Genomic DNA, 14,243 nt, shown 5'->3' on the forward strand with positions numbered 1-14,243 from the left:
AGAATACCTAAAGCATGGTTGATTATAAAACATCTGGAGCCTGGAGCTAAAGCTACAGAATACCTGCAGCATCAAAGGGTACAAGACACTTAGAGCCTCACAATACAGCTCTGTGTAGTAAACAAATGCTCTTCCCCAACATGGCCATCTGCGGTCATTTGGCTTTTCTAGATAAAGGAGGAGGATGTGTAGTAAACTAGTTCTCCTCCCAACATGGCCACGACACCTTCCTCTATGTTTCCACCTACTAAGCCTCCCAGAATACCTGTGTACATTCTATGTGGTACTTGGAGGTTCCACACTTGTCAGTTGGGGTCTGGTCAGCTGGCGAGGTGTGTTGCTCTGCTGTAACTTAATAAACCTAACTTGTAACTACTAAGAAGTGTCCTGCTGTCTACCTGAACATATCTACAACACTCTGCTTCATTTTATTTAAATGTATTGATTAGTTGAATAGCCTCAGTTGTAGATTTGATTCAGAAGATAGTGCTTTATGGGCCCCGAATTGTTACAAAGAAAAGCGCTAACACTCACAGCTTGGAGATAAAGCTGCAGAATATCTGCATCTCAAAGGCTGAAAAGACTCCTGGTGACTGAAGATACATCTGCTGAATACCTACAACACGGAAGGGTGCAAGACACCCAGAATCTGAAGATAAACATGTGGAATACCTGCAGCATGTTAGATTATAAAGCATTGAAAGGCAAAAGATAAAGCTATTCAATACCTGATGCATGGAAGAGTATAAAACACGCACAGCTTCAAGACAGAGCTGCAGATTGCCTGCAGCATTGAAGAGCATAAGCCACCCAAAACTGCAAAACCCTAGAGCATGGACATGTAAAAGACACTGACAGCTTAAAGATAAAGCTGTGGAACACAGGCAGCACAGAACAGTACAATACTCGCAGAGCCTGAAGTTATAGCAGTGGAAGAGTATAAGACATGCAGAGTCTGAAGATAAAGCTCAAGCATACCTGGAAAGCACAAGACACCCTGAGTCTATAGATAAAGCAGCGGAATACCTGCAGCATGGAAAGCAAAGCCACCCAGAGCGTAAAGAGAAAGCAGTGGAATATCTGCAGCATGGAAAGCAAAGAAACCCAGAGCCAAAAGATAAAGCAGTGGAATACATCCAGCATGGAAAGCGAAGATTCCCAGAGTCGCAGTGGAATACCTGCAGCTTGGAAAGCAAAGACAATTAGGGCTTAAAGAGAAAGCAGTGGAATACCTGCTGCATGGAGAGCAAAGACACTTGGGGCCTAAAGAGAAAGCAGTGGGATACCTGCAGCATGGAAAGCAAAGACACCAGAGCGTAACGATAAAACAGTGGGATACATGCAGCATGGAAAGTAAAGACACCAGAGCCTAAAGATAAAACAGTGGGATACCTTCAGTATGGAAAGCAAAGACACCAGAGCCTAAAGATAAAACAATGGGATACCTGCAGCATGGAAAGCAAAGACACTAGAGCCTAAAGATAAAACAATGGGATACCTGCAGCATGGAAAGCAAAGACACCAGAGCCTAAAGATAAAGCGGTGTAATACATCGAGCATGGTTAGTGAAGATTCCCAGAGCCTACAGATATAGCAGTGGAATACCTGCAGCATGGAAAGCAAAGACACACAGAGTCTAAATATAAAGCAGTGGAATACCTTCCTTCTTGTGTTCTCCTGTCATATGTACTTCAGGTCTGCCTCTGTTGTTCTGATTCTCGGTAGTTTCAAAATGATGTAAACTTAACAAATTGAATATACTTTTGTGGACACCTTAACAGGCGGGACTTACTTCAAGTTGTTATGGACGGAGACACCTTTGGTGTTTTCTATTAGAACCAAAGGTTTTTCTAATTTAACTGTGTGTATGAGTGGTGTGTGTGAATGAGGAGTGATGTACGATTGTTTGTCAGAATTGTACCTTTGCCATTAAGTCAGTAGAGTTCCAGTTTTGTTTTGAATGTACTTATTGTTGTCCTTAATTCTTTTTCTTATGTGTACATCATTTGTCATTATGTTTGTGTGTCCAGATTATATTCTCATGATAATTAATTCACTGTGTAAAAAATAGATCTTTTGCGATTAAATACTATTAATTAGTACGCACGTAGTTGTTTTTCTTTTCTTCTACGGTCAAATAGCTCAATTATTTGTCAGCATTGGCACTCGTGGTAGTTCTATTTGTGGAATACCTGCAGCCTGCAAAGCAAAGGCACCAGAGCCTAAAGATAAAACAGTGGAATACCTGCCACATGGAAAGCAAAGACACTTGGGGCCTAAAGAGAAAGCAGTGGGATACCTGCAGCATGGTGAGCAAAGACACTTGGGGCCTAAAGATACAACAGTGGGATACCTGCAGCATGGAAAGCAAAGACACCAGAGCCTAAAGATAAAACAGTGGAATACCTGCCACATGGAAAGCAAAGACACTTGGGGCCTAAAGAGAAAGCAGTGGGATACCTGCAGCATGGTGAGCAAAGACACTTGGGGCCTAAAGATACAACAGTGGGATACCTGCAGCATGGAAAGCAAAGACACCAGAGCCTAAAGATAAAACAGTGGGATACATGAAGCATGGAAAGTAAAGACACCTGAGCCTAAAGATAAAACAGTGGGATACCTGCAGCAAGGAAAGCAAAGACACCAGAGCCTAAAGATAAAACAGTGGGATACCTGCAGCATGGAAAGCAAAGACACCAGAGCCTAAAGATAAAGTGGTGGAATACATCCAGCATGGTTAGTAAAGATTCCCAGAGCCTACAGATATAGCAGTGGAATACCTGCAGCATGGAAAGCAAAGACACACAGAGTCTAAATATAAAGCAGTGGAATACCTGCAGCATGCAAAGCAAAGACACCAGAGCTTAAAGATAAAACAGTGGAATACCTGCAGCATGGAAAGCAAAGACACGAGAGCCTAAAGACAGCACAGTGGAATGTCTGCAGCATGGAAAGCAAAGACACCCAGAGCCTATAACGAAAGCAGTGGAATGCCTGCAGCATGGAAAGTAAAGACACCAGAGCCTAAAGATAAAACAGTGGGATACCTGCAGCATGGAGAGCAAAGACATCAGAGCCTAAAGATACAACAGTAATAAAGCCGTAGAATACCTGCAGCATGGAAGAGTACAAGAGACAGAGCTCAGTAATAAAAATGTAGAATACCTGATGCAAAAAGAACAGTTGATGGCCAGAATGCAGAATAATATCATACATTCACCCCAGTACAGAGATCTGGGCCTAAATCCATCGTTTTTTTACTCCCCGTGCCATTCAAGTTTGAACCCAGTCATATGCAAATCAGTCTTGACCCTGCGCCCAATGGGAACAGTCAAGCCCGAACTGCCAGGCCAGGTCTTCCTACCCTGGAAACAAGCATCCTAGGACCGGTTTCAAGGTTTCACCCCTCATCAGCCAGGATAGCAATTAGTCGTCAGTTGCTGGTAGAAGCGAACGGAGGTTCGTAGGCTTCGCGCGCTGCTTGAATGTTAAACTTGTAAATTTTAAACTATTGCTGAGTCTCTGTTGCGCATTTTAAAAAACAAAGAAAAGCTTTTTTTAAATATTGCACAAACTTGTTGATAGGCGCATTTTTTTCTATTGCACTTACCTGTGACTACAGTGTGTCGTGTGGCCTCTGCACCTCCCTGGTCCACCGCAGCCATTAGAGGGCTGATTGATGTGGAAGGCCGGCGTGGTCTTTTTCCCACTTCCGGTTGCCATCCCACGGCCGCCATCTTGTTAAGGGAGGCGGTATAGTCTTCTGCCTCTCCCTGCTCCAGGACACACTATTTAGGATACTCATGGCGCGGGAGCGCGCAGAGGGCGCGCCGGCGGCACGCCGAAGGTGCGCCAAAGGCAAGCCCGTCTGCGCCTGGACGTCGCCAGACCCCAGACATGCTGGCGGTTTGAAATAAGGGGTGCTAATATACACCAGGGAGCAGCTGATGTCTATCGGCCAGCAGGTCAGCCCTTGTGGACAGTATCAGGGGGACACGATGGAAGGACCTTTCTGCTGTTCCAATTGTGGCTATAAATCCTGCCCCGTATTGCCCCCTACTCCCTCCAGAGACTTACTATGAAAATCCACCATCTCAATGTCCGGTCGTTGGTTAAACACTATATGGAGATCCATGACCTCATTGAGGATGAATCACCGGATGTGTTTTTTATAACTGAATCCTGGCTGACTGATGCCACGGTGGCTGAACCTGGCCTCGCTCTTCCCCCAGGGTTCAGTATCCTGACACTTAATAGAGAAACTAGAGGCGGGGGCATAGTTGTTATTTTTAAAACCTGTTACCGCTGCTCACTTGTTAAGGAGGATGTGGCCGGGTGCGAATGCGCTCGTTTTGTCATCTGTTTTAATGCACACTCCTCCTTCTCAGGTCTACTAGTTTATCGCCTCCCGGACCTATCTTGGAATTCAAGTCAGCCATCATTGAGGCCGTGAGTTCCTTGGCACTGACAGCTACGAATTTCAGCCTCGTTGGTGATCTTAATTTTCACTTTGACTGTCCTAATGACCCCGAAGTCAGCGGCTTGCTTGATGACTTAGATGCCTGTCAGTTAAGCCAGTTGGTAGTGGGCCCCACCCACTCTGCAGGGCATTTACTTGACCCGGTCTTCTCTAACATTCCTTCTCTCCTGGTCAAGACACCTAGCCCAGTGTGTTGGTCCGACCACTTTTTAGTTACTATCTTCTTTCCGCTCTCCGAGCCTATTCCTAGAACCAACCCCAAAGTCACTCTTAGACGTTGCTGGCACAAACTTAAAATAGAGGATTTGCTCTCCACTCTGGCATCCTCTTCCCCCATCCTAGACACAGATCCCGAGCAAGCGTATAAATCATTCTGTGACTGGATATTACAGACCTTAGACATTTTGATCCCTGCCAAATGGTCTAAAGGTCGCTGCTCTAACTCCAACCCCTGGTATGATGACTCTTTGGCAGCCCTGCGCAGCATTTGTAAGAAGCTAGAACGGGCCTGGAGAAGGGCATACGACCTTGGAGCTAAAAAGACGTACCAGGATGCGATTAAACGCTACCACAAGGCCATATATCGGGCTCGACCAGCTTACCTCACTAATGAGATTAAATCAAGTAAAAATCCGGTAAAAAGCATCTTCAAAATACTCAATGATTTTAAAACTAGGAAGGACCCCTCCACTCCGTGGATTACGTCTGAGCAGCAATGCGAGGATCTGGCCACTTTCTTCGTCCAGAATGCCGAAACCATTTATAAATCCTTCTCTATCTGCCCTTTGGACCCCAAAGTTCCATCAGATCCTCGGATCACTAATGCCCTGGTAGCGATTCCCCTATCTCCCAGGATGAGTTCCTCACTCTGAGCAAAAAGGTCAATTCAGGCTCCCCTATAGATCCCATGAGGCCGACCCAATTCAGGGATACACTACCTGTTCTTATGACGCCTCTGCGTCAGATCATCAATGCCTCTTTTTCCATGTTGTGGTACCCCTGGCATGGAAACAAGCTGGGTGGTCCCCTTGCTGAAAAAACCGACACTTGATCCAACTAAACCAGAAAATGTTCTACCCATATCCCTCCTGCCCTGGGTCGCTAAAATTGCGGAGGCCCACACCAATACCATTCTTTCAGGCTATCTGAACAACATAGGTGCCTTGGATCGCTCCCAGAATGGCTTCCGCCCAGATCATAGCACCGAGACCGCGCTTCTAGCAGTGAGTGAACATCTACGGACCATCCTGGATGAGGGACAAACTGCAGCTCTCATATTGCTCGATCTTAGCGCCGCGTTTGACACGGCCTCCCTTCAGATCCTCCTGCATCAGCTAGAGGAGGCGGGTGGTGGGCCTGGCCTTGGAGTGGTTTTGTACCTTCCTTTCTGACAGATCATTCCAGGTTTCGGCCCCCCCTTCCTCTCACACGCCCATGTCAACAAACAGGGGGTTCCCCAGGGGTCGGCTTTAAGCCCCATGTTGTTCAATCTCTACGTTCAACCCCTGGCGGCGGTGGCAAGGGATCATGGCTTGATCATGGTCTCGTACGCCGATGATACGCAGCTAGTGGTGGCCCTCTCGGGTGATCATTCCCAGGGCGCTGTGCAATTTCAGAACGGCCTAGCGGCAGTCGCACATTGGATGACCGCAAACTGCCAACAAATCAGAAGTGCTGCTGGTGGGGAGGGACAAGGGGCTCTGGAGCAAACATTGGTGGTCGGAGTCTCTGGGCACTGCCCCTACCCCTAAATCTGCAGTAAAAAACCTAGGGATCTGGTTTGATTCCACCCTGGGTTTCAGGGGCATACCAAGAAGACCGCTGGTACGTGCTTTGGACTCCTTCGGGGCTTGAGGCCCATGCTGGGCTTCTTTGATCCTCCAACCCGACAGTTGATAGTGCAGGCAACTGTCCTGTCTAGATTCGATTATGCTAATTCTCTCATGCTAGGCGCCAACAAGGCCAAAGTCACTCGCCTTCTGCGAGTACAGAAATCTGCTGCCCGAGTACTATTGAGGCTCCCCAGAACCAGTTCTACGTCAGGTGCCTTGCGACGCCTACATTGGCTACCCATGCCTCAAAGGATCCAATTCAAAGCATTATGCCTGACCTTTAAAACCTTAAAGCTGTCCTCCCCCGAGATTCTATCTAATCTGCTAGTCCCCTACGAACCAACACGCCAGTTATGTTCTGCTGAGCAATTCCTAGCAACGATCCCCCGAGTGAAGGGCCTGCTGTCATTCCGAAAGGCTATTAAAACCTAGCTTTTCCCTACGGTCTAGCCCTAGCTTCTTACTGACACTGCCGCAAGCGCCGGGACGCCTCTTCACTGAGGCAGCTGCGCGCTATATAAAATCACCTAACATAACATAACATAACATAGCTTGACTCCAGTGGCATGGAGAACACAGGACCCACGTCTGGGCATACCTGTCCCACTCGGGGTGACAAATGCAAAAAGAACAGTTGATGGACAGAATACTTGACGCATGAAGAAGTACCAGAAACAGAGCTCAGTAATAAAGCTGTAGAATACCTGTGGCACGAAGAAGTAATAGAAACAGAGTTCAGTAATAAAGCTATAGGATATCTGCATCACAGAGAAGTACTAGAAACAGTGCTCATTAATAAAGCTGTAGAATACCAGCACGGACGGGTACAAGAGATAGGGCACAGTAATAAGGCTGTAGAATACCTACAGCAGGGAAGAGTACAGGGCACAGAGCTCAGTAATAAAACTGTAGAATACTTTCAGCACCGAGAAGTTCTAGAAATAGAACTCAGTCCCTGCAGCACAGAGAAGCCCTTTGTTTCTGGCAAAAGGGTTTGCGGCGGTCGGGGGTCCGGACGGTGGCATACGCTAGCTAAAGCAGTTAAAATAACCACTGTTAAATAATAACAATGGACCCTGCATAACCGTAAAATTTGACCTATCCACAAATGAGACGCCCAATCAGATAACGGATAACGAAGTGAATAGAAGTGACCACAACAGTTGGAGCACTAACAACCAATGGACAGTCAATGATCAATTGGAAACAAAAGATAGATATATAGGGTGTGTCAGTGTGAAAAGGAACGCAGCCAAAGACTAAATTATCCCCCACCCAACCTCTGCTGCACTAAAAGTAAGAGAGCAAGCGGTCCTGAAGAAGGTGGATTGAATCATATGTATCCACTAAAACGTGCGTCGGCCTGATTTTTTCCAGCTGGCGACATAACCATGGACATTAATGAAGAATTTTCACCATGAGTTTTCAGTTGCAAGCCATTTTTAAGCTGGAAAATAATGAATGTGATGTGATGTGTGTATGAGTATGTTTGGTATGCTATGACTGTATGTGAGGTTAGTACAAATGTGATTATGGAACGGGGATATATTTAAAATTGTTGTTTTGTATGTATTTATTGCACTTATCATGTCAAATTTGTATATTCAATTGAAGTATAAGACATTTTTCATCACTTTTGAGTTGTTTTGTACATATGGTCACAGAAAATATTATGGTGTTTTTACCATCCAAAAAATGCAATTGAAAAATAAGATTGAAAAATTAGACAGGAGAAAATAATAATTAAAAAAGAAATGAATGTATTTTTGTAAGATTTTATCTGATACTTTATAATCATGGGATAGCCCAATAGATCTCGTTGTGGCTGGAATATAATTAGTGTTGGTCGAGTGGGAGGTGTATGTATATGTATAAAGCTGTAGAATACCTGTGGCACGAAGAAGTAATAGAAACAGAGTTCTGTAATAAAGCTATAGGATATCTGCAGCACAGAGAAGTACTAGAAACACTGCTCATTCATAAAGCTGTAGAATACCAGCACGGAAGAGTACAAGAGATAGAGCACAGTAATAAGGCTGTAGAATACCTACATCAGGGAAGAGGACATGGCACAGAGCTCAGTAATAAAACTGTAGAATACCTGCAGCATGGAAGAGTACAAGACACAGAGCTCCGTAATTAAGCTGTAGAATACTTTCAGCACAGAGAAGTACTAGAAATAGAGCTCAGTCCCTGCAGCACAGAGAAGTACTAGAAACAGCGCTCAGTGATAAAGTTGTAGAATACCTACAGCACGGAGAAGTACTACAAACAGAGCTCAGTAATGAAGCTGTAGAATACCTGCAGCACAGATAAGTACTAGACACAGAGTTCAGTCATAAAGCTGTAGAATATCTGCAGCACGGAAAAGTACTAGAAACCGAGCTCAGAAATAAAGCTGTAGAATACATTCAGCACGGAGAAGTACTAGAAACAGAGCTCAGTAATAAAGCTGTAGAATATCTGCAGCATGGATAAGTACTAGAAACAGAGCTCAGTAATAAAGCTGTAGAATATCTGCAGCATGGATAAGTACTAGAAACAGAGTTCAGTAATAAAGTTGTAGAATACATGCAGCACGGAAGAGTACAAGATACAGAGCTAAGTAATAAAGCTGTAGATTACCTGCAGCACGGAGAAGTACTAGAAACCGTCCTCAGTAATAAACCTGTAGAATGCCTGCAGCACAGAAGAGTACAAGACACAGAGCTCAGTAATAAACCTGTAGAATGCCTGCAGCACAGAAGAGTACAAGACACAGAGCTCAGTAATAAACCTGTAGAATACCTGCAGCATGGAAGAGTACAAGACACAGAGCTCGGTAATAAAGCTGTAGAATACCTGCAGCATGGAAGAGTACAATACACAGAGCTCAGTAATAAAGCTGTAGAATACTTTCAGCACAGAGAAGTACTAGAAATAGAGCCCGGTCCCTGCAGCACAGAGCAATAAAGCTGTAGAATACCTGCAGCACAGAGAAGTACTAGAAACAGCGCTCAGTGATAAAGTTGTAGAATACCTACAGCATGGAGAAGTACTACAAACAGAGCTCAGTAATGAAGCTGTAGAATACCTGCAGCACAGATAAGTACTAGACACAGAGTTCAGTCATAAAGCTGTAGAATATCTGCAGCACGGAAAAGTACTAGAAACCGAGCTCAGAAATAAAGCTGTAGAATACATACAGCACGGAGAAGTACCAGAAACAGAGCTCAGTAATAAAGCAGTAGAATATCTGTAGCATGGATAAGAACTAGAAACAGAGTTCAGTAATAAAGCTGTAGAATACATGCAGCACGGAAGAGTACAAGATACAGAGCTAAGTAATAAAGCTGTAGATTACCTGCAGCACGGAGAAGTACTAGAAACCGTCCTCAGTAATAAACCTGTAGAATGCCTGCAGCACAAAAGAGTACAAGACACAGAGCTCAGTAATAAACCTGTAGAATACCTGCAGCATGGAAGAGTACAAGACACAGAGCTCAGTAATAAAGCTGTAGAATACCTGCAGCATGGAAGAGTACAATACACAGAGCTCAGTAATAAAGCTGTAGAATACCTGCAGCATGGAAGAGTACAATACACAGAGCTCAGTAATAAAGCTGTAGAATACTTTCAGCACAGAGAAGTACTAGAAATAGAGCCCGGTCCCTGCAGCACAGAGCAATAAAGCTGTAGAATACCTGCAGCACAGAGAAGTACTAGACACAGAGCTGAGTAATAAAGCTGTAGAATACCTGCGGCACACAGAAGTACTAGAAACAGTGCTCATTAATAAAACTGTAGTACACCTGCAGCACAGAAAAGTACAAGACACAGATCTCAGTAATAAAGCAGTAGAATACCTGCAGCATGTAGAAGTACTAGAAACAGAGCTCAGTAATAAAGCTGTAGAATACCTGCAGCACAGAGAAGTACTAGAAACAGAGATCAGCATTAAAGCTGTAGGATACCTGTGATACAGAGAAGTACTAGAAACTGAGCTCTGTGCTAAAGCTGCAGGATACCCACAGCACGGAGAAGTATTAGAAACAGAGCTCAGTACTAAATCTGTAGGATACCTGCGGCACAGAGAAATACTAGAAACAGTGCTTCGTAATATAGCTGTAGAATACGTGCAGCACACAAGAGTACGAGACACAGAGCTCAGAGATTATTCTGTAAGTGCTATCCTGCAGGAGACTATATACAACACCAAAACTGTTTAAAGCAGTCCTTTAAATGGGCCGGTGCTGTCAGGGTCTGCTCATCTGCACTTTATTATTAGGATAGGGAGAGTACTTACACTTCTCAGCAGAGGTGCAATACTTTTAAGTGGAGAGGACCAGCACTTCTCAGAAGCAAGTAGATACTCTGGCATTGCTTACCCGCACTTCTATTTCTCCATTTCAAGCATTAGTTTAAAGTAAACCTATAGAATGCCTGACAATGTACACACCGAGACCAACGATAAGACTGCGTAATACTCAGCAGCAGAGCGCAGCACAAATCACACAAAGGGCCAGATATAAAGATGCAGAGCACGCGGCAGCTTAAGGCAGTGTAATACACTGAAAAGCCCAACGATAAAGCTGCAGACAGTATGTAATAGTATAAAAACACAAAGCCCACAGATAAACCTGTTTAATACTTTGGAGCATGTGACAGCGTAAGGCAACTAAAGCCCAGAGTTACAGTTGTAAGAAAAGCTGCCAGCAAATAGTAGGCTAGTGCACAGAAAAGCCCAAAGACACAGGTCGGAAATTAATACATGCCGTATTGCACTAATGCTACACTCTCTACTGCATGGTACCAGATAAAAGTCCGCTATTTATACATTCATTTTTTTTTATTAACTTAAGCGAAGACGCCCATTCAAGCTAGCAAAAAATTAACTAAATCACACGAGTCCTGAAAATCATCAACAAAAGGATAAAAAAAAGTGTGGTAGGACACCTATTATTATCATACAGGGGAGACGAAAGGGCTTGTAAATCCTCAGCCTGTGACCACAACAGGAAATAGGTGTCTGTCACTTATTAAGCATCAGTGCTTGTCTGCACATCACAGTTCGGGTTGAATGACAGAGGCACGCATGGCTAAACCACGCGTGTCTCTACAATGCAGCCCTAACATCGAATGCGTCTGAACAATGCATTCCTTTACCACACATGCATTTACCATGCAATTCCGTGGAAAAGGCATGTCTGGTAAAGGTATGTGTCATAAAGATCACACCCCAGCCCCCCCTCCCCGCCCTCAGCCCTAAAACCTACCCCAACCCCCCTGAGCCCTAAACAAATCCCAAGCACTAAAAACTACCCTGACCCCCCTCTGAGCCCTAAACACTACCTCGACCCCCGAGCCCTAAACACTACCCCAACTCCCCCTGAGGCTTAAACACTACCCGACCCCCAGATCCCTTAAAACTACCCGAGCCCTAAATACGACCCGACCCCTGAGTCCTTAACACTACCCTGACCCCTGAGCTATAAACAGTACCCCAACCCCGTGAGCCCCAAGAATTGCCCTGACCCCCTAGCCCTAAAAACTACCCAACCCCCCTGAGCCCTTAACACTGCCATGACCTACCTTGAACTGTAAACAGTACTCCTACCCCCAAACCTTAAAAATTGCCCTGCACCCCGAGCCCTAAAAACTACCCCTCCCCTGAGCCCTAAAAACGACCCCAACCCGTAAGAACTACAGCCCCCCAAAACCCGGCCCACTTACCAGACCGCGACCTTTCCCAATCCTTACTCTTCCTCTGCCTGCCCATCCACGCATCTATTCCGCGCACTGCCTTAACCACACATATGCGTAGTTAAGGCAAGCATGGTTCCACTTGCGGGGAAACAGCATGTGTGGCTCAGCCCACAATATAAAGGCCGTTTCCCCACAGTTTGGCCTTAAAACAGAAACATTCCTGTACTATTTCGGAGCATAGCCCATCCCTTCTTCCTGACCAAGGCAACCCAGTTTGTACTCATAAAAGTCCTGCTCGGGCGCATTATTTGTCTTGAAGAATATTTCCCTGTGATGCAATGGGTGCGATGCACCATGCAAAGACAAATCCATTTAAAGATGCACATGTGCTATGTTGTGATTGGATCAAGGCACAATCACTGAAAACTACAGTTGTACCATGCTACAAACCTTAGAACGAAGAGCAGTGGGTATCAAATACCTTATTTACTGTGAGAGAAGCCATAGCAATGTAGGTTGAAGGATCTCTCTAAGGATCAAACTTTACAGCTGAATATATAAACAGAGAGTGGCTGAGAAAGGCCACTGAAAGACCTTCACAAAAAAGCAGTGAGGAGTCTTCTGATAGCGGCCAGTCAAGAAGATAGTCCTTCTGGTGAAAGCCATGATGGGCCTTCTAGTGAGAGCTGTGAGTGGACCACTGATGACAACCATAACACAAGTTCTAATGGGAGCCATGTTGGGACAACTAATGGGATCTGGCACAGTTCTTACCAAAGGAGCTGGGATGATTGTATTTTCCAGGGATACTCTTCTCCATTAGATCACTCCCTCGAATTATTTGAGGATGTGCACCTTTATCTGCAGTGCACATGACTCCAGGCAGTGGTCTCAGTGAGCTTAAGTTCTTTTCCAGTAGTGCAGGACAAAGGACTTTATCTTGTGCCAGTCATCCATTTCTGATAGGATGTGTGCCAGTCATCCATTTCTGATGGGATGTGTGTCAGTCATCCATTTCTGATGGGATGTGTGTCGTTCATCCGTTTCTGATAGGATGTGTGCCAGTGATCCATTTCTGATGGGATGTGTGTCAGTCATCCGTTTCTGATAAGATATGTGTCATTCAGTAAACCATTTCTGATAGGATTTGTGTCAGTGATCAATTTCTGATAGTATGTGTGCCAGACATCCATTTCTGATAGGATGTGTGCCAGTCATCCATTTCTGATAGGATGTGTGCCAGTCATCCCTTTCAGATAGGATGTGTGCCAGTCATCCATTTCTGATAGGATGTGTGCCAGTCATCCCTTTCTGATAGGATGTGTGCCAGTAAACAATGTCTGATTGTATGTGTGCCAGCCATCCATTTCTGATAGGATGTGTATCAGTAAACAATGTCTGATAGGATGTGTGCCAATGATCCATTTCTGATAGGATATGTGTCAGTCAGTAAACCATTTCTGATAGGATTTGTGCCAGTGATCAATTTCTGATAGTATGTGTGCCAGTAAACAATTTCTGATATGATGTGTGCCAGTCATCCATTTCTGATAGTATGTGTGCCAGTCATCCATTTCTTATAGCATGTGTGCCAGTCATCCATTTCTGATATTGTGTGTGCCAGCCATCCATTTCTGATAGTATGTGTGCCAGTAAACAATTTCTGACATGATGTGTGCCAGTTATCCATTTCTGATAGTATGTGTGCCAGTCATCCATTTCTGATAGTATGTGGGCCAGCCATCCATTTCTGATAGTATGTGTGCCAGCCATCCATTTCTGATAGTATGTGTGCCAGTCATCCATTTCTGATAGTATGTGTGCCAGTCATCCATTTCTGATAGTATGTGTGCCAGTCATCCATTTCTGATAATATGTGTGCCAGTCATCCATTTCTGATAGTATGTGTGCCAGTCATCCATTTCTGATAATATGTGTGCCAGTCATCCATTTCTGATAGGATGTGTTTCATTCCTCCATTTCTAGGGAGGGACTAAAGTTCCCTTTCCAATTACCCATTCCTGAGACTGGACGTCATCTGTGTCCGTTATCCTTCTGTTACTCGATGTTAAGGGGAGGAGGAAGGCGTAGCAAGAGAGCATGAGCAATAACATAAGAAAGGGAGAGTGCGCGATAAGGAGACAGGTAGAAAAAGAGATGTGAGTAAACTAGAAATAGAAAAGTATTTAAGCCATTAGAGGGGAAGAACCATAGATTATAGAGAAAAGCAGCAAGGAAAAACTGTC

The sequence above is a fragment of the Triturus cristatus genome, chromosome 7 (genome assembly GCF_964204655.1).
Source record: "Triturus cristatus chromosome 7, aTriCri1.1, whole genome shotgun sequence".
NCBI lineage: Eukaryota > Metazoa > Chordata > Amphibia > Caudata > Salamandridae > Triturus > Triturus cristatus.